Raw genomic sequence first — 21,780 nt, 5'->3', positions numbered from 1 at the left:
TCCTCCAGCAGCTGGAACAGAATACTTTATGAATGACCTGATCAGACTGAAATCATGAAGCCAAACATCAGATCCATGTCGTTTAGTCTCTCTGCCCCTCGACTTTGGAATTCCTTACCCCCTGACCTTAGAAACATCACTTCTTTCCCCCTTTTTAAGTGCCCCCTCAAAACCCACCTTTTCAAAATAGCCTACTCTATATAACTTCTCCATGCTCTTAATCTTTCTTTTATTACTGTGTTTATTTCCTGTTTTTATGCTTGTCTTATTTGCTCACGTGTCCTTCGGTGTTTTGAAAGGAGCTTTTAAATAAAATGTATTATTATTATCTATTATTATTAAAAGTAGTTGTTGTACATGTACAGACCATAAATATGGAGTCCAGGTGTGTTTGATGCTGCTGGGCAGACTGACCACTGGGAACCTCTGAGCTCTGCTGGTCCACTCTGTGAATGAATCATCAAGAATTAGCTCAAGCGCAGGATAAAGATCCTGTAGATCCTCTCAGATTCTGAAAATATCAAACATTTTTAGTCTGTTTCTTATGGACTCTATTTCAGTGGTGACGTAAAGGATGATGTTGCAGAAGATCAAACTTCATTAAATTGAAAAAAAATTAGCTCACTGGGAGGTAAACTGATGAACCATCAGCCACAAGCAGTTCATTGCTCAAAGTCCAGAACATTATCCCAGGTTTGTCCTCCCCCACTATAACACCAGTAAATGGTAAATGGCCTGTATTTGTGTAGCGCCTTAACAGTCCCTAAGGACCCCAAAGCGCTTTACACATCCAGTCATCCACTCATTCACACACACATTCACACACTGGTGATGGCAAGCTATGTTGTAGCCACAGCCACCCTGGGGCGCACTGACAGAGGCGAGGCTGCCGGACACTGGCGCCACCGGGCCCTCTGACCACCACCAGTAGGCAACGGGTGAAGAGTCTTGCCCGAACCGGCAACCTTCGGATTACAAGGCGAACTCCCAACGCTTGAGCCACGATCGCCCCAGTATTACAAAATTGGTAGATTATTGTAGGACATAAATATAGGTCATAAATCCGTCATGTGTCATTTTGTCAGAAATCATCTGACACCTCTGATTTGATTTGATTTCTAAAACAAACTTTGCATTTTAAATGAATGTCTGAAAGTTTTATCTTCATACTATGAGTGTGAATGTTAAATAGAAAGTACTTACACAGAAAAAAGTGCTTGAGTGAATGGCTGAATGAGGGAAGTTGTATAAAATATAGTTGGATATCAAATATATTCAGATTTCCCAAAAAGTTGATTCTGTTCATCTGGACGTTTTCAGTGGGAGAAACGTTTCATCATCATCAAGTGAATTCTTCAGTCTCAGCTGACTGCAGGTTTCCAACCTTATAAACAGGACATTTGTACAATGTCTGAAACCAGCAGCACTGAAGGAACAATGGGCTGGGAGGTCAGTTCATTGATCCTCACTGATGATGTGTAAGTCGAGTCCATTTACCATTTATCAGCTAACATTATGTAGACTACAAATTGTGTTCTATCTTATATATAATATATATTTGTAATCTATATTACAAACTGTTCCAGCCTATAAAGCTGAACTCTGTGTGATGTGCAGAAGAACACAAACATGATCTACTGTCAGATCAGGACACGTCACAGTTACTGTGTTACTGTTTAACAGCACACTGCAACATTCACACGTTCATCTAACAAACTGGATCATTAAAAGCTGCATTTTCACACACGTTTCACTTTGATTTTCTACAGATTCAGCAGACAGAAAGAAGTTGATGAGGAAACAACAGTTCAGTTCATTGCTGTCCTGGTTGATGAAAACAGCAACACTGCTGAGGAGCAGGAAGTGGGGATCAGACTGAGTGAAGAGTTTTAGGACAGACAATTTGAGAACATCATTAAACATGATGGAGGACTTATTCACAAACACACAACATTTACACACACATTACCTCTCTGGAGGATGACACACGCCTGATTTGAAGTCAACAACAGCATCTTTAGACCCGTCACTCTTACAGGACACAGAGCTGGGTGGAGGTCCAGGTGGGTTCCTGTGAATAATGATGGAGCAGTGATTTGAGTGCTGAGCTGTGACATGGAGAAGAGTCATGGACAGTTAGAGATGGTCATCTCACCTCTGAGCTTTGGTCTGGCTCTCATGTTCCCCACACAGAGTGCTTTTAGAGGAGGGACTCCTCCTCTCTCCTCACACTGATCCATGCTGCTCAATTCACATCAGCTCACACACACTTTCTACCTTCACCTGCAGAGGAAACACAAATCATTCATGTGCACATCAACTGAAATCCTCCTTTCCATCATGTGTGCTGTCCAAATATCAGCTGCTTCTTTCCTGCTTCATCTCAGTATCAACTGAGAGAATGACAAACCCACTATGTGTCAACATTTGATGGATGATGACATAGAAATGTGAAATGATATTCACCTAAATCTGTCCTGATGATAAAGAGAAGCTTTGATGAGTTGTGACTGTCTGAGGGGTTACTAGGAGAAACACTGGGGCTCAGCCCTGAAATCTTTGCTATTTTCACTTGATAACAGCAGCTGTTTAAAGTTACTGAGTGTGTTTGACAGTAAAGTGAATGTAAATGTGAGACACTGTGTGCTCACAGCTAAAGGCTGCAGTCAGCTGTGTTAGAGCCTCTTTTACCCAATGATCCTTCAATAAACACTCAGAGCTCCATGTTGGTGAAGCAGTCATGTGTGAGCTTGTGTGCTGACATGTTGACAGTGTGACCTCAGAGCTTTGTGAGATTATTCTGTTAGCATATGTTACCTTATATATGTAATCAAAGTAGTTGAATTATGATACTGCTGTAGATCATATTATACCCCTTAATATAGAGTGTGTGATCAGTATGTAGTTTTAGTTTGCATTATACTTCTGACTTAAAAGAGTGTGAAAATCATTAGATCTATTGGATTGACCTGCATTACTCAACACTGTTGAATGTGTTACACTGTTTCTTGACATTTCATACTGCTGAATCATGAAGAGAATGTTGGGTGCAGAGGGCCTTGTACTGATAATGGGAGAAACAGACTACAGTCCATGCCCCCACCTTTACAGAGAGCAGAAAGACAGGGAGCCGAGGTCATAACTTAGGCGCCGTAAGAGAGAAAGAATGTGAATGTTTAGGCTTTTACGACTAGGTGGGGGCCACTAGAGGCTATAAGAAGCTGAGTAACCCGTCACCATTTTGAGACTTGCTGTGACCCTCTGCAGGCAGGTCTCCCCATCATGATGGTTCTTATGCTCTTAAGTGTTGAATTATATGGAAATAAATAATTGTTGATTGAGCATTTATACACCGAGTATTGTCCTTCCTTCAGCCCAAAGATTAAAAGAACTGGGAGATTTTAACAGCTTCTATTGAGTCATAGTGGCTCCTTTAAACTGGCTCTGCTCTGTCAGACGCTCACCTCTTCTTCACCTCTCATCAATCTTCAGTTCTAGGGTCAAATGGTAGAGAGGCCCAGATTTAAGCTCTGTGGGAGTATCCCACCGAGAGGGACAATGGACCCCCTAATGATCGTCCCTCTCGGTGGGACACTCCCACAGAGCTTAAATCTGGGCCTCTCTACCATTTGACCCTAGAACTGAAGAAGCTTCTTGGATGAGACATGAAATGTCTTCAAGCAACTTAAAGAAGTCCAGACGCTTTTCTTTCCAGACTACGATGACCTGGATGACTGAGAACCTTCACAGACAGTCCTGTCTGATAACACTTGTGAACAAAAAAATGCTGTAACACAAACTGAAAAGTAATGTAACGACACTCATCTCTCACGTCTGCACTAAACTAAAACGTCACTACTTCCACGTCTAGTTGGTTTTAATGGAGGCGGAGTCTCCCTGCCCAGTGCACGCTCGGGATAATTAACTTGGCACAACACCGGAAGTGAGCGCATGTAAATCAGAAAGTGTCAGGTTACCTAGCAACCATGACAGTAGCATCTAGAAACATTTTATGTTTCACTGACACTCAGAGACCATGGTACTGTAACTACATGAAAACATATCACTGTATATCATATATCATATCACTCAACTCACTCAATGTTCAAAACTCCAATCATATGAAATTATAAGTGAAGGATTGTGGTGATATTGCGTTATGGAGTGCCTGCTGAGTCCAACCTCTAAGAATTACGAGTCTGGACTTTAATGATAAAACAAAAATCAGACATCAAAGTTTCTCACATTACAGAATCAGATCAACCCACAGACATGAAGGGATATTTGTGTTTTTATGCACAGAGTCAGAATCGGACTCAGAGGTGTTGCTAATGATGTTTGGTGATGTCTCATCGATGTTTCCATCACCAAACTAGAAAAACTAGTAACTGCACACAGCAGAGTTTAGCACAGCTGATCTCTGTGATGCATCAACAGGAACATGTTGTTAAACAGGACTGTATGAAGACTAAGAGTGTGACTCACACCTGAACAATGAGGCTGTGCAGCATCGTCCTGTCACACCTGCCCTGCAGCTAAACCACTCGTGTCAGTTTGAGCCCAAACAGTAACACGGTCACATGACTGACAAGGCTAAAGCGCCCGGATGAGCTTTCTCCTCGTGGAACTAACTTGTCCCTGTTATCAGATTTGTGAGCAGCAGCTGAAACTGCCACATGAATAAATGTTCAACAAACTGTTTGATTCCAGCCAATCAATAATCTATAATCATGAGGATTTGTCTTCAAACACAAGAGCTGAACGTGTGGTTACATTGTAACCTTGGTTCTCTGAGTGAGAGACTCTCTCCCTCTGTTACATATGGAACAGAGGGGAGAGAGAGTGTCGGTGTGATGGAGAACATCAGGTCCAAACATCACAGAAACAAACAGCCAAACTGTTAAATCAGGAAACAAAGCAAACTTACAGTTTCTTCACACAGAGACACCGACAATAAGCTCCACTGTGCCACTCTGATCCTGTCTCCTCCTCTTTTATTCTTGCTCTGAGCTCTTTTTCGGTGTGTGTTTCTGTCTCCACCCATAGGAATGCATTGATACACTGTTGATAATGTACGACATGAGAGCAGACGTGTTACAGAAAACAGAACAGACAGAAATAAAAGGAAAGTACAGGACAAGTAGAAATAACACTGGAGAGTGAAAAACAACATAAAGAATAAACAGACTCTGTCAAGAACAGTTATTAATTAATTTATCTTTAAAAACTTTTCTGCTCCTCAAATCTTTTGTTCAAGTTCAGTCTAAGGAGCTTGAAAAGAAAAGCGTCTTCTTTAAGTTTCTCAAAGAAGTCCATGATCTGTAGGCTCATGAACATTCATTTTGTTGTTTTTTGAGCAGAAACACCAGAGTGTAGAGCAGGAAAATGATCCCAGCAGGACGTCTCTGTTGGGGAAATATCCCAGTTATTCCCCTGAGCCTGGTTAGTGAACTGAATCAGAGCTTTTCATCGATCCTACAGGTACTAACATACATGATCAGCAGCACATGGAGAACACACTTTAACATCTGCGGCAAATCCTGTGTTTTATGTTGATGGTCATGTGACCAACATCTTGTTTTGAGTCTTTGAAGATGAGGAGCCAAACACAGACAGTGGATCCAGAAGGACTGTTTATTCAGGGCTTTAATACAACTGAACTGATGCTTTACATCCTGTTTAGAGACCAACACAGGCTCAGTCCTCACTCATCACACGGACTTCAGTCACACTGGGATCAACAGAGGAGACTTTTCACCATCACAGTTCAGCAACAATAATCAGACCTTTTCTCTGCCTGTCTTGGTGAAGATCACATGTTCTGGGACACTGACACACAAAATATCTTCTGCTTTAACTCGTCCCTTTAAAAAAAAAAATTATGTTCAGTGTTTTCAGCCAAGGAAACATTCGTTCTTGGAAGTTCACCACAAACTAGTAAATCTAGTAACTGCACTCAGCAGAGTTCCAGTTTGTAGCACAGCTGATCTTGGTGAAGCATCAACAGCAACAACAGGTTATTAAACACAGCTATATGAACACTAACACATCAATTTGATCTACAGATGAATTCAGATCATACATCAGGTTTACTTCATGTAAAATAAACGTCTCACTCTATGAGCTCCATCAGTCTGTGTAACTCATTATCATTTCAGAGCAAAGTTTACCTGCACACTTCCTCATGTCTGACAGTGTCACAGTGTGTGTGTGTGTGTTTGTGTGTGTGTGGGTGTGTGTGGGTGTGTGTGTGTGTGTGTGTGTATGTGTGCCAACATTAACCAGGTTATTATCAGCTCCTTGTGTTTTAAGTCTATTCTTATGTGTTTCGTGAATAACTCAGACTGACAGAGTAATGAACTGCCTAGAGAGCACAGTGTGAGGGTGAAGCCTCTGCTCTGATCCATCAAGCAGGATTCACAAAGTAACTTGTTTTTCCTTTGAACACTTCATTGTGTTTAACTTGAAACAGATTAAAAAGGGATCGGTTTTGCACTTCACACAGTCCTGAGTCACAGAGGTTTAAATGTGTTTGAGTCTGAGAGGCTTTAGTCCTGCATTAACATCAAGTATATGTAGGATTTAAGCAGGAGTGAAAACATGCCTGAAATATTGATGTTGAGCATGAGAATCTGTATCCTCTTCTTCTGTTTGCAATGACCCTGAACTGAGCTGGAGCAGCTTTGTGTTGTTTTGACGTCACTCAGTAAAACCTGAATGTCGGCATGTTAAGAACAAACTGATTTTATCTGTTTCCAGTTAAAGGGACGATCATTGTTCCATCAGTGATGACTGTTGGACATAAAATTTCAAACATATCTATTCAAACTGTTCATCACAGTAACAAATGCATCATTGCAGAGTTACTGACTGACAACCAGTTTGGATTCAGTCAATCAATAAAAACAATAGTGATCAAAGTTTGTCCTGAAATAAGAGCTGAACATCAGGTCCAAACATCACAAACAGTCAAACTGTTAAAGGAGGAAACAAAGCAAACTTACAATTTCTTCACACGGAGACACAAACAACAAGCTCCACTCCACAGCTGAGGCTGTCCCACTCTGATCCTGTCTCCTCCTCTTTTATTCTTGCTCTAAGCTCTTTTTGGGTGTGTGTTTCTGTCTCCACCCATAGGAATACACTGAGAACACTGAAACAGCACAGACAGGACGAAATTAAAAGTACAGCACAGGTAACACTGCAGTGTGAAAAATTGCAGAAAGACTAAGCAGACTCTCTAAAGAATATTTTTAATGTATTGAATATGTCTTAAAAACGTTTGTGCTTCTCCAAACCTTTGTTCAAGATCAACATTCAACACTACTTATTGTTCTTCTCACAGATCATTGAGGAGACTCGACTACAAACACGAAACTCGAAAACTCAAATGAGAACTAAAATCAAACAAACAAAAATGACTCAACTCATTCCTGTGTGTAGAATGAAAAGAGAAGGAAGTCATCAGGTTTCAAACACTTGATGAATTCATTGCACAGTTACATTCAGGGACCTTCTGGCCTGAAGGCTCTCTCTCTCTCTCTCTCTGTCTTTGTGTTTCAGCCTCGAGCACAAAGGGACTCAGTGAGACTTCACTTCAGCTCAAGCAGCCTTTGTCTGATCTGTGCTGTGTGCTTGTAAGTTTAGGTCTGTTCAGTATAACTCAGCATGTGCTCCTTAAAAGTGGCTCCTAACAGACGTGTAGAAGCTTCACCCTCTGCCTTATTTCCCACATGCTCGATTCATCCAGTCAACAGCAGGATTTAACAAAGTAAGATGTCCTTTGGAGCTTCATTTAAAAGTGCTGTCAATTAAATATGACATCTGAAAGAATTTCATCATAAATAAATTTGTGACAGCCCAACTGTAGCTATATTATAACTTTGATCTAACTATTGATAATATTTTAATGTAATTCACAAACTGACTTCAGTACAGAAATGTTAACAATGCAAAACATCTGTGACAACTGTTGCGAAATCGATAAATGAAGAGCAGTGAAACAAACCACGGAGGCCCCAGAAGCGTGCAATCAAACAATGAGTTTATTACATAGGAGAAGAAATATCAGCATATATCTTCCCGACAAAAATACACTTGATGAGGATTTTATAGCATCGGGGTTACGCCCCCTTGTGGGTCAATTACAGATTAAAATACATCGATTACAGGCAATGGTACAACTTAGATGGCTATAAACAGACATAGAACTTCTCATTTCTATAACACCTTCCAAACAAGGCAATAACTTCGAGCTCTCAGGGTCTCTAGGGGCTGGTTGTTGACTCCGGATCATCTGTTTCCAAGTAGAATAAAATGCAACAGGTTTCAACAAGAAGCTGAATACATTTGGGCCTTCTGGCTCAGGCCTATTCCTAGATTATATGTATTATATGTGTATGGGCAGGGCAGCACGGTGGCATGGTGGTTAGCACTGTTGCCGCACAGCAAGAAGGTCCTGAGTTCAATTTCACCATCAGGCCGGGGTCTTTCTGTGTGGAGTTTGCATGTTCTCCCCGTGTTTGCGTGGGTTCCCTCCGGGTACTCCGGCTTCCTCCCACCCTCCAAAGACATGCAGTTTGAGGGGACAGGTTAATTGGATAATCTAAATTGTCACTAGGTGTGAATGTGTGAGTGAATGTGAGCGTGAATGGTTGTCTGTCCCTGTGTGTTGGCCCTGCGACAGACTGGCGACCTGTCCAGGGTGTACCCCGCCTCTCGCCCTATGACAGCTGGGATAGGCTCCAGCGTCCCCCGCGACCCTAGAAAGGATAAGCGGAAGCGAATGGATGGATGGATGGATGTTTTGTAAGCGTGTATGCAGTTATCCTTTTATGTTCTCGTCTCCCACACCATGTATCACCTGGACAGTCATGCCAGTGAAGCTTAAAACCTTTAATAGACCTAACATCAACTCTGAATAGGCAATGTGTATAAAATGATCATGACTACACCTGTAATAGAAAAGATTAATATGATGACAACCCTCTTTAATACAGTATCCATCCTGTAAGAAATATCATTAATAGAATGATGCTGTAAAGAATGTTATTAATGCAATTATAATAATGCAGGTTATATGGCAGCAATAAAAGAATTTCTGGATCTCCACACAACACATAGAACCAGGCCAACCGGTTTAAATACTTAATTTCGTGAATTATCATCTATTAGTGAATGTTGACTAATTTCCAGTGCTGCACAAGAGTCCATCAGAGGAAAACATGGGACTGAGAATGATACACTAATTTAGTTCATTTAATACTCTGTCTGTGTAAAAACTGATCTTTGTGCCTCACTTCAAACTGGATTGAACTGCAGCTTCTTGTCTTTCAGTGTGTGTGTGTGTGTGTGTGTGTGTGTGTGTGTGTGCAGGCTACACCTTTGTGCATTCACTTCAAAAATGTGACTGCTCACATTGAGTCTGAGTCAAAGTTCACATTTTGACGTCCACTCAAGACAAGTAATCTATTACACATTTATCATTACTTTTCCTCAAAGTAATGCAGTACATTACTTAGTTACTCACTGGAGTAGGTAATTTGTCCTGTTCTGATCTATCAGCTCTATCAGCTTCTGTGACACCTCAATTATCAGCTACCAGCAGAGGAATGTTTAACTGACACTTCCTCATGTCTGAGTGTCACAGTGTGAACATTAGCCAGGTTATTAAAGTTCTATTCTATTCTATTCTATTCTGCAACAGCCAGACAGGTAAAAACATTCAAGACACAATTAACAAATGTTTTATTATTATTACTATTTAATAAATAATAATTTCAGAACCAGATAATAAAAAACAAACCAAATGTCATTATGCACTGTGTATCTTACATGAGCTTCAGTTATAAAGTTTGAGGTAGAACTGTGTTTGATTTTCTGACATTAAATTACAATGTTTAACTTATAATTAATTGAAAATGCTTCATCCCAACCAAACAGAATGTCACACTTTAGCTACTTAATTAATTTTGATCTACTTTAATCTATATGTGCAATCAAAAACATGAAGAGGTTATCTAAATGCATTTTAAGCGAGATTAATTTGTATTAGTTGGCAGAGCCAAAATCAGAACAACAGACTCAAATAACAAGAACTAAGTCTTTATTCAGGCTGAAAACAGTCTCAATAGAAATTAAGTTCAATTTGTTGAACAAAAATCCAAAGACATGGGAGCTGAAATGGGGCAACACATGACCAACTAACAACTACTAAAAGCTTCAAACACTAGAAGACTCAGAGTCAGGTGCACAGATTAAGAGCAATAAACCTGACAATAAGAATGAATCAAAGGGATCATCACGACAAAGGCTTGGACAAATCTGGCAAGTGTAAACTTTATGCTTGAGCCAAGTCACAGCCTCCATATACATGTATCATTGGCACAGACGGGCTTTTATAGTTTTGTCTGATTGCTTAAGCACATTTTTTGTAACTATTGGCTATTTTTGCAAAACTCTATACACAAATAAGAAAACCTGTCACCCAATTATCAAAACATTGTAGTTCTCTTGCAAAAGCGAACACAGCTAGATTAACTCTTCACACCTTCGTAAAAATGGTGTTTTCGTATCAAACAGTACACACAAGCCATCATCTACTAAGCACACAATGCGCCAACTGCACACTGATGGTATGAATACAAAACACATCTGGCTTTTGCTTTCTCTTTGTACAGATGTCAATTTGAGGTCACAGTTTTTTCATAGTGTCATGTAAACATACAAGGATCCAAACTTCAAGTATTGGTGTTTATTGACACTCATCAAAACCAAGACAAAGTCAGAACACAAAATAGGAATTCCACAAAAACAAAGGGAAAAAAAAGACAATCAGCCTACATCATGTCGTCTTTCTGGGTCCAGCCACAAAATCTTGTCCACATCGCATGCGATATCCTCCAGTCCAAGGCACCGGGGAAAATATCTCCTTGAATGTCGTATCCAGGCCTGACATGATGCCTGGTCAATATCTCCACATGCCTCCTCCATTGCCTGTAAAAGGGCTACCTGTTGATGAGGATGACGGTCGTACACTTTCCAGCGCCAGGCAGAGAAGAACTCCTCGATGGGATTTAAGAATGGAGAGTATGGAGGGAGGTTGAGTGCCATGAAGGATGGGTGGTCTGTAAACCAGTTGCGGACCAAAGCAGCCCTATGGAAACTAACATTGTCCCATATGATGACATATCGGGTCTGCTCTGGTCTCTGAACAGTGAGCATGTCATGCAAGGTGTCCAGGAATACAATAATGCGTGCAGTGTTGTATGGACCTATGGTTGCATGATGGTGAACAACACCATTTTGGCTTATAGCTGCACACATGGTTATGTTACCACCACGTTGTCCTGGGACATTGATGTGGCACGGTGTCCAATAATGTTCCTGGTTTTACTGTGTCAGGAGTTTTCCTGCAGTGCAACTCAGGTCGGAATAAATGACACCCAGACAGGTTTGCAGGTTTAACGTGCACACGGGTGAGAACTCAGCGGAGACTCACACCCTGGAACTGTTGTCAGGCTTTATTTATACACAAGCATGTTTTGTCTCTTAAGCGGTGTCAGCTTTACGTGATGAAACACGACCTTTTTCTCTTTTCACCAGTACTTGGGTGGCCTACAGTAAACAAATTAGTGGAATAGTTCAGCCTCCTTATTGTGCTGTAAAATCAACTTATTCCACCAACAAAAATAAAACAATAAATACCTTTATACGGGCGCTACCTTTACCCACTACGGGGGAGCTACCAGTCCCAGACGAGCTGTATTTTATTTTAAGATGCTACCAGCCCCTCTCGGGCGAGCCTACTTTACCCACTACAGGGGAGCTACCAGTCCCAGACGAGCTCTATTTTATTTTAAAATGCTACCAGCCCCTCTCGGGCGAGCCTACTATGATTTTTCGCAACGTGTTTCAGAGTGTCAATATTCACCTGTTTGCTGATTAATTGCCGGGTTGGCAGGTCCCCCTCATCGTCCCCCACCGTCGTGGACCACTTTTAAGAACTCTGGCCAGAACCCGAATTTCACGCTTCTGGTCTTTATCCTGTACCTGGCCAGGAGCTGTCGACAGACTTCAGCGCGGGCTTCTCACGACGTCAGGACTCGATGAGGTTTTCCCATGGGGTCACACAAAAGTGTTATGTCCCATCCGGCTCGAAGGACCAAGAAATGTCAGGAGTTTTCCTGCAGTGCAACTCAGGTCGGAATAAATGACACTCAGACAGGTTTGCAGGTTTAACGTGCACACGGGTGAGAACTCAGCGGAGACTCACACCTTGTCTTCTCAGAGACGTACAGGAAGAGATAAAATAGAACTGTGCTGCATGCAGGCTTCCTGTTGAACAGAGCGTAACTTCTCTATTTAAGCTGAATACTAAAAGAGCAAACACATCTAGAAAATGAAATGTACTTTTAAGCATAACATAATAAAAATCCTAAAATCTTAATAAAATCCCTTAACATACTGAGGTTAAAACCGGCCTCATCCACAAGAAGTAGCTCATGTCCCATTGCATCTGCTTCTATTTCCATCACTCTCTGGACAAGACAAAACAAATGCAACACATCAGGCCCATGCACAGCACTACAGTATGAACTTCCAAATTCAGAACCAATGACACTAGCTTACCTGCACATAGTCATATCGCAGTTGCTTTACACGTTCTGTGTTTCTCTCGAAAGGAACTCTGTAAATTTGCTTCATTCTTATCCTGTGGCGCGCAAGTACACGACTTAGTGCAGAAATGCTTGCACTGTGTATATTTTGAAAGATGGTGTCATTATCAATTATGCGCTGCTGTATTTCATGCAGTCTTATTGCATTATTGGCAATCACCATGTTCACTATATGGGTCTCTTGCTCTGGAGTGAACATTCTGCCTCTGCCCCCAAAATCTGGACGTCTAGCAATTCTGTAAAGTAACAATTTCAGTATTTTTGCATGTATGGTACTGTTGTGTTTCTCATTAGAGTATGGCAGTGCTACAAAGTACTTACCGATTCTCATTTCGAAATGTCCTAATGATGCCTGCCACAGTGTAGCGGCTCAGTTTAGGCTGAACCCGTTGGCCAGCTTCCCTCAGGGTCATCCCATGGTTGATGACATGGTCCTCTGATTCTCACTCTTCTCACTCTTGCTGCTCCTTCCATTGTACTCCACATAGACAGCTTACCTGTGGCCTGTTTATAGTGCTTAGGCTGATTGCAAAGTGGACTAATTATCTAAAACAGTTTTCACATGTGAAAGTGTGCCAGACAGTTGGCAAAATAGTGTTAATGATAGCCATACATGTGTATAATTTTGCTAGGAGTGTGTTGGAAATTTGGTAATTGAGTATAAGCAGTGAGTTGTGTTTAAAGTGCCATGCGCCAAGATGGCGGCTTCCTTTGGAGCAACGCTGCTGCTGTGATCGTGTTTACTTGCCTACTTGTAGAGACTATTCAGTTGAAACGAGACTTTATTCAACCGCAGAGGGGTCCGAGTGTTGTGGCGGAGATGAAGACATTCTAAGCACTAAGTGTAAAGCTTTAAGCACTAAGTGTAAAGCCTCACATCGACCGGAGTGTTTCGGGCTGCGCTCCCTAACCGGGAGATAGCTAGCAAGTTTACGGTAGCATTAGCTACCAGCAGCTGCTAGCTCGCCAGTTAAATAAAAGAAGAAAGGACCCCTGGACTGGAAAGGCTGGTTAAGACAAATATTTTATCGGAGTTTCACGAGTAACACAAACTAAAGACAGTATGCCACCCAAGAAAGGCCCAACACCAGAGGAGGTCGAGGACATAAAAACCTCCCTCGGAGCGCTGTGCGGAGACGTGGCCGCAGTCAGGGCGCAGCAGGAGCTGCTTCTGGGGCTTCTGGAGGAGGTAAAACAGCTACGCCTCCAAAATGCCGAGAAGGACAGACGAATCATGGATCTCGAGCGGCGGGTGGATGAGCTGGAGCAGTACACCCGTACGAACGACGTGGTCATCAGCGGTATTAAAATCAAACCGCCCAGACGTCTGCTGGCGGTGGCCGGGAACGTCGGGGAGCCCAGCGACGAGGAGACCCGCTCGGTGGAGCAACAGGTGGCATCCTTCCTCCAAAGCAAGGGGATAGAGATGGACCTGGAGCACGTAGAAGCATGTCACCCACTGCCCAGGAGGAGCGACAGACCGCCGGCCGTCATTATGAGATTCGTCAATCGGAAGAACAAGGTCGCACTGCTGAAACAAGGACGCAAACTGAAAGGCACGGACGTTTTCATTAATGAGCATCTGACACGAAAAAACGCAGACATCGCGAGGAAGGCAAGGCAACTGAAGAAGAATGGTAAAATACAACATACATGGGTAACAAACTGCAAGATCTTCATTAAGCTAAACGGGACACCAGAAGAGGCAAAAGTACTGATAGTGAGGAACATGGAGGATCTGGACAAGTACAACTGACACTAATGTATCGAGGTAATATATAACTCTAATGACAATCAAATGATAAATACACCAACATCTCTAATTACACCAGGAAATGACATGGACACGTTGAAATCAATTCTCCAACAGAAAGTAATTGATCTAGATTGTAAATATAAGGAGCATAATACAATAGACCTAGAAATAGATTCTGAAAGTAATTTTCTCTCTTCTTTTGTTAAAAATTGTAATTATTTCAAACAGGAACAATATAAAAAAAAAATCAACCTAGACGGGAAGCTCTCATTAATTCACTTTAACAGCAGAAGTATGCACTCTAATTTTGATTTCATTAAGGACTACTTGCAACAATTTTCTCGCCCCTTTAGTGTTATAGTCATCACTGAAACTTGGTTCAATGTCGATATAGGAATAGATTTCTGTTTGAATGGATATGATTTAAAATACATGAATAGATTCAATAAGGTGGGCGGCGGGGTTGCTATATATGTTCATAACTCTATAAAATATAATGTTGTAACAACTATGTCTATGGCTATTGATGGAATTTTGGAATGTTTGACTATTGAGATCATGAATGAAAAAAAGAGAAATGTTATAATAAGTTGCATATATCGGACACCCAGTTCAAGTATTGACACTTTTAATGAATGGATAGAAAAAATGTTTGCTTCAGTGAACCAAAAATTACTATTCATCTGTGGTGATTTTAATATTGATTTGCTAAACCCAACAAGGTTAAAAGCCATTGATGACTTTACTGACACGATGTACAGCTTATCACTATATCCAACAATAACAAAGCCAAGCAGAATAACATCACATAGCGCCACTATTATTGACAACATTTTTTACTAATGTCATGGATTTCCTAATTAATAGTGGCCTGCTTGTTTGTGACATAACTGACCACTTACCAGTTTTTACTTTGTGTGACTGTGATTTTAAAAAAATAGATACCAAGATTACAATAGCAAAGCGAACAATAAATGAAGAAGCAATTCATGCCTTCAATTTCAATTTCGCACAACAAGATTGGAGTTTGGTGTATGAAGAGTCAGATGTGGACAAGGCTTATGACAATTTCCTAGATATTTTCACTATGTTGTACAATAAACATTGTCCTGTAAACGAATACAAGATAAAGAAAAAAAAAAGATAAAAAGTCCTTGGCTCACAAAAGGCATTATCAATGCTTGCAAAAAGAAAAACAATCTGTATAAACAAAGTAAAAACAAAAGAAGTGGAACAAAGATATAAAGCATATAGAAATAAATTGACTGATATTATAAGAACGAGTAAACAACTTTATTATAGAAGAAGATTATATGAAAATAAAAACAATATAAAAGGAACTTGGGATGTGTTAAATAACTTAATCAAACAAGGATCTTCTGGAACATCATATCCTGAATATTTCATTGATGCAAATGGTGAAAATCACAACATGAGTAACATTGTTGATGGGTTCAATAATTTTTTTATAAATGTTGGCCCTGAACTAGCAGCGGACATCCCGTGTCAAAAAAATGAAAATATCAGTAATATAAAATCAAATCCCTTTTCACTGTTCCTCTCAGCTACAAATGAGCAAGAAGTAATAAATATCACATTAAAATGTAAAAGTAAGTCTTCAATGGATTATCATGACATAAATATGTCTGTAGTTAAACAGGTTATTCTGAATATTTCTAGTCCCTTAACATATGTCTGTAATTTATCATTTCAGTCAGTCAAAAATATTCATAGATTTAAATTCCTCTACAAACAGTTGGTCTGGTCACAGTATAATCAATGATGGTTTTAGTGTGCTCTGTAATGTCTGTTCTCTTACCATTGCTGGTATGGATTCCAAAAAAAAAAAAAAAAAAAAAAAAAGTGTGTGCATATGTATCTACATGTATGTATATGTGTGTGTAGATATATATGTATGTATGTATATGTATGTGTGTTTGTTACTATGTAATTATTATTCCCTCTTACCTGTGGTAACGCAATTTGTAATTAATATATTCTGTATTCTGTTATGAAGGTTCTATTTGTTGTTTGCGAGCTGCGGTTGAGATGCTTGCATGTGCCCGGAGCTGTTGATGGGTTTGTTTGGTCTGCAACGATGGGCGTAGCTGCGGGAAGCTTATTGTTTTTTTTGTTGATGAGTGAGTATAGGGGTGGGATTTAATAAGTTTTCTTTGTCCCACTTCTTTTCAGGTAATTTTTTTTTTTTTTTTGTGCACTTTGTTCAATATATGTATTTTGTTGTGCCTGAAATGAACAAAAAAAAAAAAAAAAAAAAAAAAGTTCTGCAAAAAGAGTGTTGTGCAGTGAATTGTGCCTACAGGTTTGCAAAGTGTGTGTTACAAAATGGCAAACTGAGCGCAAAGCAGTGTTTGTGCTTTTAGTTTTGCAAACTCAGTGAGTGGTTTTGCTATAAGTATTAATAGTTTTAGAAAGTGTGCTATAAGAATCACAGTTAGGGTTTAAGCATTCAGAAAAAACTGTAAAAGACATGCTGAAAATGTTCATCATCATGATCAACATTGCTGGGAGTAACAGCAAACTGAGCTGGAGCTGCTTTGCTTATTGTTTTTTCCACATCACTTCAATAAAACCTGAATGTTGACTTCTTTGGGACAAACAGATTTTATCTGCTCATGCTGCCTGTTTCCAGTTAAAGGGAAGAACAGCGTTCCATCACTGATGACTGATCACTTTCTGCTCATATTGGGTTTTTTTTCAAGTTTTATTAAGGTTAGTATGATTTTATTAGTGTTTATCAAAGTGACATACACGTTTCAGTGCAGAGGAACTGACTCTCTACCTGACAACTGCTTTAACCTCCTAAGACCTGTTACGAGTTCAAAATATTGGGGATGGATACAAGAGGAAAACCAAATTAAAAACACTGGTCCGGCCGGGTCAAGTCAAACGATGATTTTAATGAACACACGTGTGGGAGATGAATACTGTACACAGACAGCATCGATCTCACCCCAAAACTGCACAATAGAGTTGTTTTATAATATCAGGGCATTTATTTAATGACGCCCCCTCATGCGTCAAGAAGATATCGTACATACATGAGTTTCAAAAACAAACATGTTCTGTTGACAACTTCTGACACATTTAAAAGGACATCTTCTTCTTCCCGAGGCCAGATCCTTCCCGGTAATCTTCTAACTCTGCTTATCCCCTAGAACAAACTGTCTCTTTTGCAAACATAATCTTACAGCTACAAGGCTTTGCAAACTATTATTTGAATATTTGAACTCTTACCTAAACATGAGTCCAACTACTGTTCGTGTGTGCGTGTGTGTTTGGACCTCAGCATCCACTCTGTCTGTAAGGACAGAGGCCAACTCTTCATGTGTGCAATAACCTAACTGAAACCATACATGTAATATGTTGAATAAATGTTCTAATCAAATGCCACTACTCAAAGCTTAATAAAAGAATATAAATGAATAAAGGATAATAATAACTGACATAGTATGTGTTTTGTAAGCGTGTTCCTTCCATAGCTCAAGGTCCTTAACACAATAGATTGTTCGGACCTCGCGCCGAACAAAGCTTCCGAACCTTCAATAGCTGATCGAGCCCCCCTCATTGGCAAGCACAAAAATACAATGCATGTATATGAAAATGATTATCACTGCACCTGTAATAGAAAATGTTAATATGGGATCATGACAATACCTGTAATATAAGTTGTAACATAAGGCCGACAGCCTGAAGAAACACTTTACTGAAACAATGATTAATGATGATGATATGACTAAATAAAATAATGATTAACTATTGCAAATGCACCCTCCTTAAAGTGTAACAAAAGATATAACTGAATAAAAGATCATAAAGAATAACATGCCATAAGTGTTTCGTAAGCGTGTGCTGCCTTTTATGCTCTGAGCCACTTCACTCAATAGATCAGTCAGACATCCCGCTGACTGTAGCTTTTAACCCTTACTAGCTTGAGCACAACTCTATAATAAGCACCAAACTGCAATATGTATAAGGATGATCATGGTGACACCTGCAATGAAAGATTATATGATTATACTAACACCTGTAAATAGAAGATTAACATGAGGTTATAACAATCAATATAATACAAACGTTAATGTAATGTCAATAGCTTCAATAAATGCTTTAATGCAATTCTTATTATATGATTCTGATGCAATGATAAAATAACAGTAAAATATCCCTTCTCAGACCCAAGACTTCCATGGCATGCATTTTTTATTTCTCTTTGATATTTGGTCACATTGGGGCCCGATGAATGTAGAAACAAAGAATTACCAGATTTTTTTAACCTTATTTTTGTTTTTAAGAAAAATAAGAGCCACATATGAGGATATTCGTTTAAAATTTTGATAGAAGAGTGGCAGTAGATATCAGGCCCTTGTAGAGCAAAATTCAGTATTTTGGTATAAATAACCCAAAATGTGATGTCCACATACATGGACGCCAGGTCCTAGGAGGTTAAAGTTGATTAACCCTTTAAGACCTACCATAGAACCAAGTCCGCCAGAGCTTATATTATATTTTTACATGTTGTAGTGCCATTTTTGGGAGCATTTCAAGTTGCTATACATCAATACAACCGTTATAGCCCAAATTTTAATAATATGTATGGATTAAGTGCATAGTAATTACATAAATTGCAAAAAAGTGCAATAAACTACAAAAAAATTGAAAATCGTTTTTGTTTTTTTTAACATATATTTCTAGTTAGAGAAATTTAAGAGGCTTATCCCTCAAAACTGTAAATACAAAAAAGTTGCACAAAATAGTTTCCCACCACAGGAAATTTATTTTGAGTGTCTTCATAGTTTTATTTTTGAGATACACCAATTTTTATATACTGCAGGAAAAACGAAAATAAAAATTATAGTGCAAATTTGCAAAAAAGCAGCATATGCATCAAAATAAACTATTTCCAACAGTGCAATATAAGTCCAAAGCATCCCAGAAACGACATAGAAAGTCATAAAGTCAAACATAACTTTTAAAAACACCAGTACAGGCTCATCAGGCCCTGATGGTAAAAAGACTACATTTCCGCGAAAATGACGTCACTTCCGGTTTCGGGCAGGTCATGGCGGACATGTGAAAGTTCACGCAGACGTCTATTCCAACCTAGGAACTGTTATGAACAGCTGATTGGATCGGCAAAGCGTGTTTCTGGAATATTATGTTTTTGTTGCTGCAAGCGCTTTTTATGCAGTTTTTGCAAAGCTATATGTGGAAGGAAACTGTGACCTAGGACAAGCTGATGGCATAAGATGTAAGTACAACTCCGGTTTCATATGCAAAAAAAATTATTGCGCTAGCTTACGTGGTTGCAGAGCTACCGCGATTTAAAAATAGTTACGCAAAACAGAGCGTGCCCGCTCCGACCGGCTTTAAAGGGTTAAGCTATAAAACTGTCCCAGTTTCATTCAGAGCTGAGGATGAACCAACAGTCTGTGTGCTTAACTGGTGACAGATTGAAGATAAGAGATCTCTGTGTGTGTTGATGTGTTAACTTTAAAAATATGCTGTCTGACTGCTCAGACTGAGTCAGAGTAAAGTTCACATGCTGACGTCTGGAGACATGAAACGTTGTTGTAGCTGCAGGTGTGAACACACTGATCCCAGATCAGCTCTGCTGTATTTGTAACATGAACATTTCTGCTGCAAAGCTTCAAATGTTCAGCATGTTTCTCTGTTTCCAGTCTATAGATCCAGTCACACTTTCTACCTTCACCTGTGCAGTAAAGCCTGAGAGCAGAGCTGAAACCAACCGTCCAATCAGTGAGCAGCATCAACACCTGAGCTTCATTCAGACTCTGTTATTGAAGATGTTGTTGGTACAAAGTTCATCTGGTGTTCACATGAATCCTGTGATGAAAACTTTATTTCACTGAATGTTTGTTCAAAGCTCATTTCAACCTGTTGAAGTCATGAATGAAAGTGCAGTCTCAGAGTGGATCACATGATGTTTAAGGTGTGTCATGTGACATGTTCAGTATTGCCATACATGTCTAGATTGTCCCTGATATCATAACTGCTCAAACACTGATGATTATATTTGAAGAATTATTACTGATGGCAGCAAAGTTTGAATGGAGCTCTCTGTCTGTGCTGATTTGTCGCCCTCTGGAGGTCAAAACACAAACTGCATGATGTCACTGTAACCACCACAGTGACAGGAAGTGTTTTTACAGTTTTTTCTGATTGCTTAAGCACATTTTTTGTAACTATTGGCTATTTTTGCAAAACTCTACACACAAATAAGAAAACCTGTCACCCAATTATCAAAATATTGTAGTTCTCTTGCAAAAGCGAACACAGCTAGATTAACTCTTCACACCTTCGTAAAAATGGTGTTTGCGTATCAAACAGTACACACAAGCCATCATCTACTAAGCACACAATGCGCCAACTGCACACTGATGGTATGAATACAAAACACATCTGGCTTTTGCTTTCTCTTTGTACAGATATCAATTTGAGGTCACACTTTTGTCACAGTGTCATGTAAACATACAAGGATCCAAACTTCAAGTATTGGTGTTTATTCACACTCATCAAAACCAAGACAAAGTCAGAACACAAAATAGGAATTCCACAAAAACAAAGGGGAAAAAAAGACAATCAGCCTACATCATGTCGTCTTTCTGGGTCCGGCCACAAAATCTTGTCCACATCGCATGCGATATCCTCCAGTCCAAGGCACCGGGGAAAATATCTCCTTGAATGTCGTATCCAGGCCTGACATGATGCCTGGTCAATATCTCCACATGCCTCCTCCATTGCCTGTAAAAGGGCTACCTGTTGATGAGGATGACGGTCGTACACTTTCCAGCGCCAGGCAGAGAAGAACTCCTCGATGGGATTTAAGAATGGAGAGTATGGAGGGAGGTTGAGTGCCATGAAGGATGGGTGGTCTGTAAACCAGTTGCGGACCAAAGCAGCCCTATGGAAACTAACATTGTCCCATATGATGACATATCGGGTCTGCTCTGGTCTCTGAACAGTGAGCATGTCATGCAAGGTGTCCAGGAATACAATAATGTGTGCAGTGTTGTATGGACCTATGGTTGCATGATGGTGAACAACACCATTTTGGCTTATAGCTGCACACATGGTTATGTTACCACCACGTTGTCCTGGGACATTGATGATGGCACGGTGTCCAATAATGCTCCTGCCACGTCTCCTGGTTTTACTGAGGTTGAAACCGGCCTCATCCACAAAAAGTAGCTCATGTCCCATTGCATCTGCTTCTAGTTCCATCACTCTCTGGACAAGACAAAACAAATGCAACACATCAGGCCCATGCACAGCACTACAGTATGAACTTCCAAATTCAGAACC

At 40.0% G+C, this 21,780-nt stretch overlaps 2 long non-coding RNA genes across 2 annotated transcripts; both read right to left on the bottom strand.

The window, feature by feature from the left end:
* Positions 1-389: 389 nt before the first annotated feature.
* Positions 390-2,216, bottom strand: LOC120437961. The gene is made up of 3 exons (XR_005611536.1): positions 2,156-2,216; positions 1,970-2,071; positions 390-446 (listed from the first exon to the last, which is right to left on the bottom strand). It is a non-coding gene; the product is annotated as an uncharacterized LOC120437961 (long non-coding RNA).
* A 17-nt stretch (positions 2,217-2,233) lies between these two features.
* Positions 2,234-7,059, bottom strand: LOC120437965. The gene is made up of 3 exons (XR_005611541.1): positions 7,005-7,059; positions 4,928-5,061; positions 2,234-2,283 (listed from the first exon to the last, which is right to left on the bottom strand). It is a non-coding gene; the product is annotated as an uncharacterized LOC120437965 (long non-coding RNA).
* Positions 7,060-21,780: the final 14,721 nt, after the last annotated feature.

The sequence above is a fragment of the Oreochromis aureus genome, linkage group 3 (genome assembly GCF_013358895.1).
Source record: "Oreochromis aureus strain Israel breed Guangdong linkage group 3, ZZ_aureus, whole genome shotgun sequence".
Classification (NCBI taxonomy): Eukaryota; Metazoa; Chordata; class Actinopteri; order Cichliformes; family Cichlidae; genus Oreochromis; species Oreochromis aureus.
Note: the sequence above shows the minus strand (reverse complement) of the source record. Positions and strands in the feature narration are given on the sequence as shown.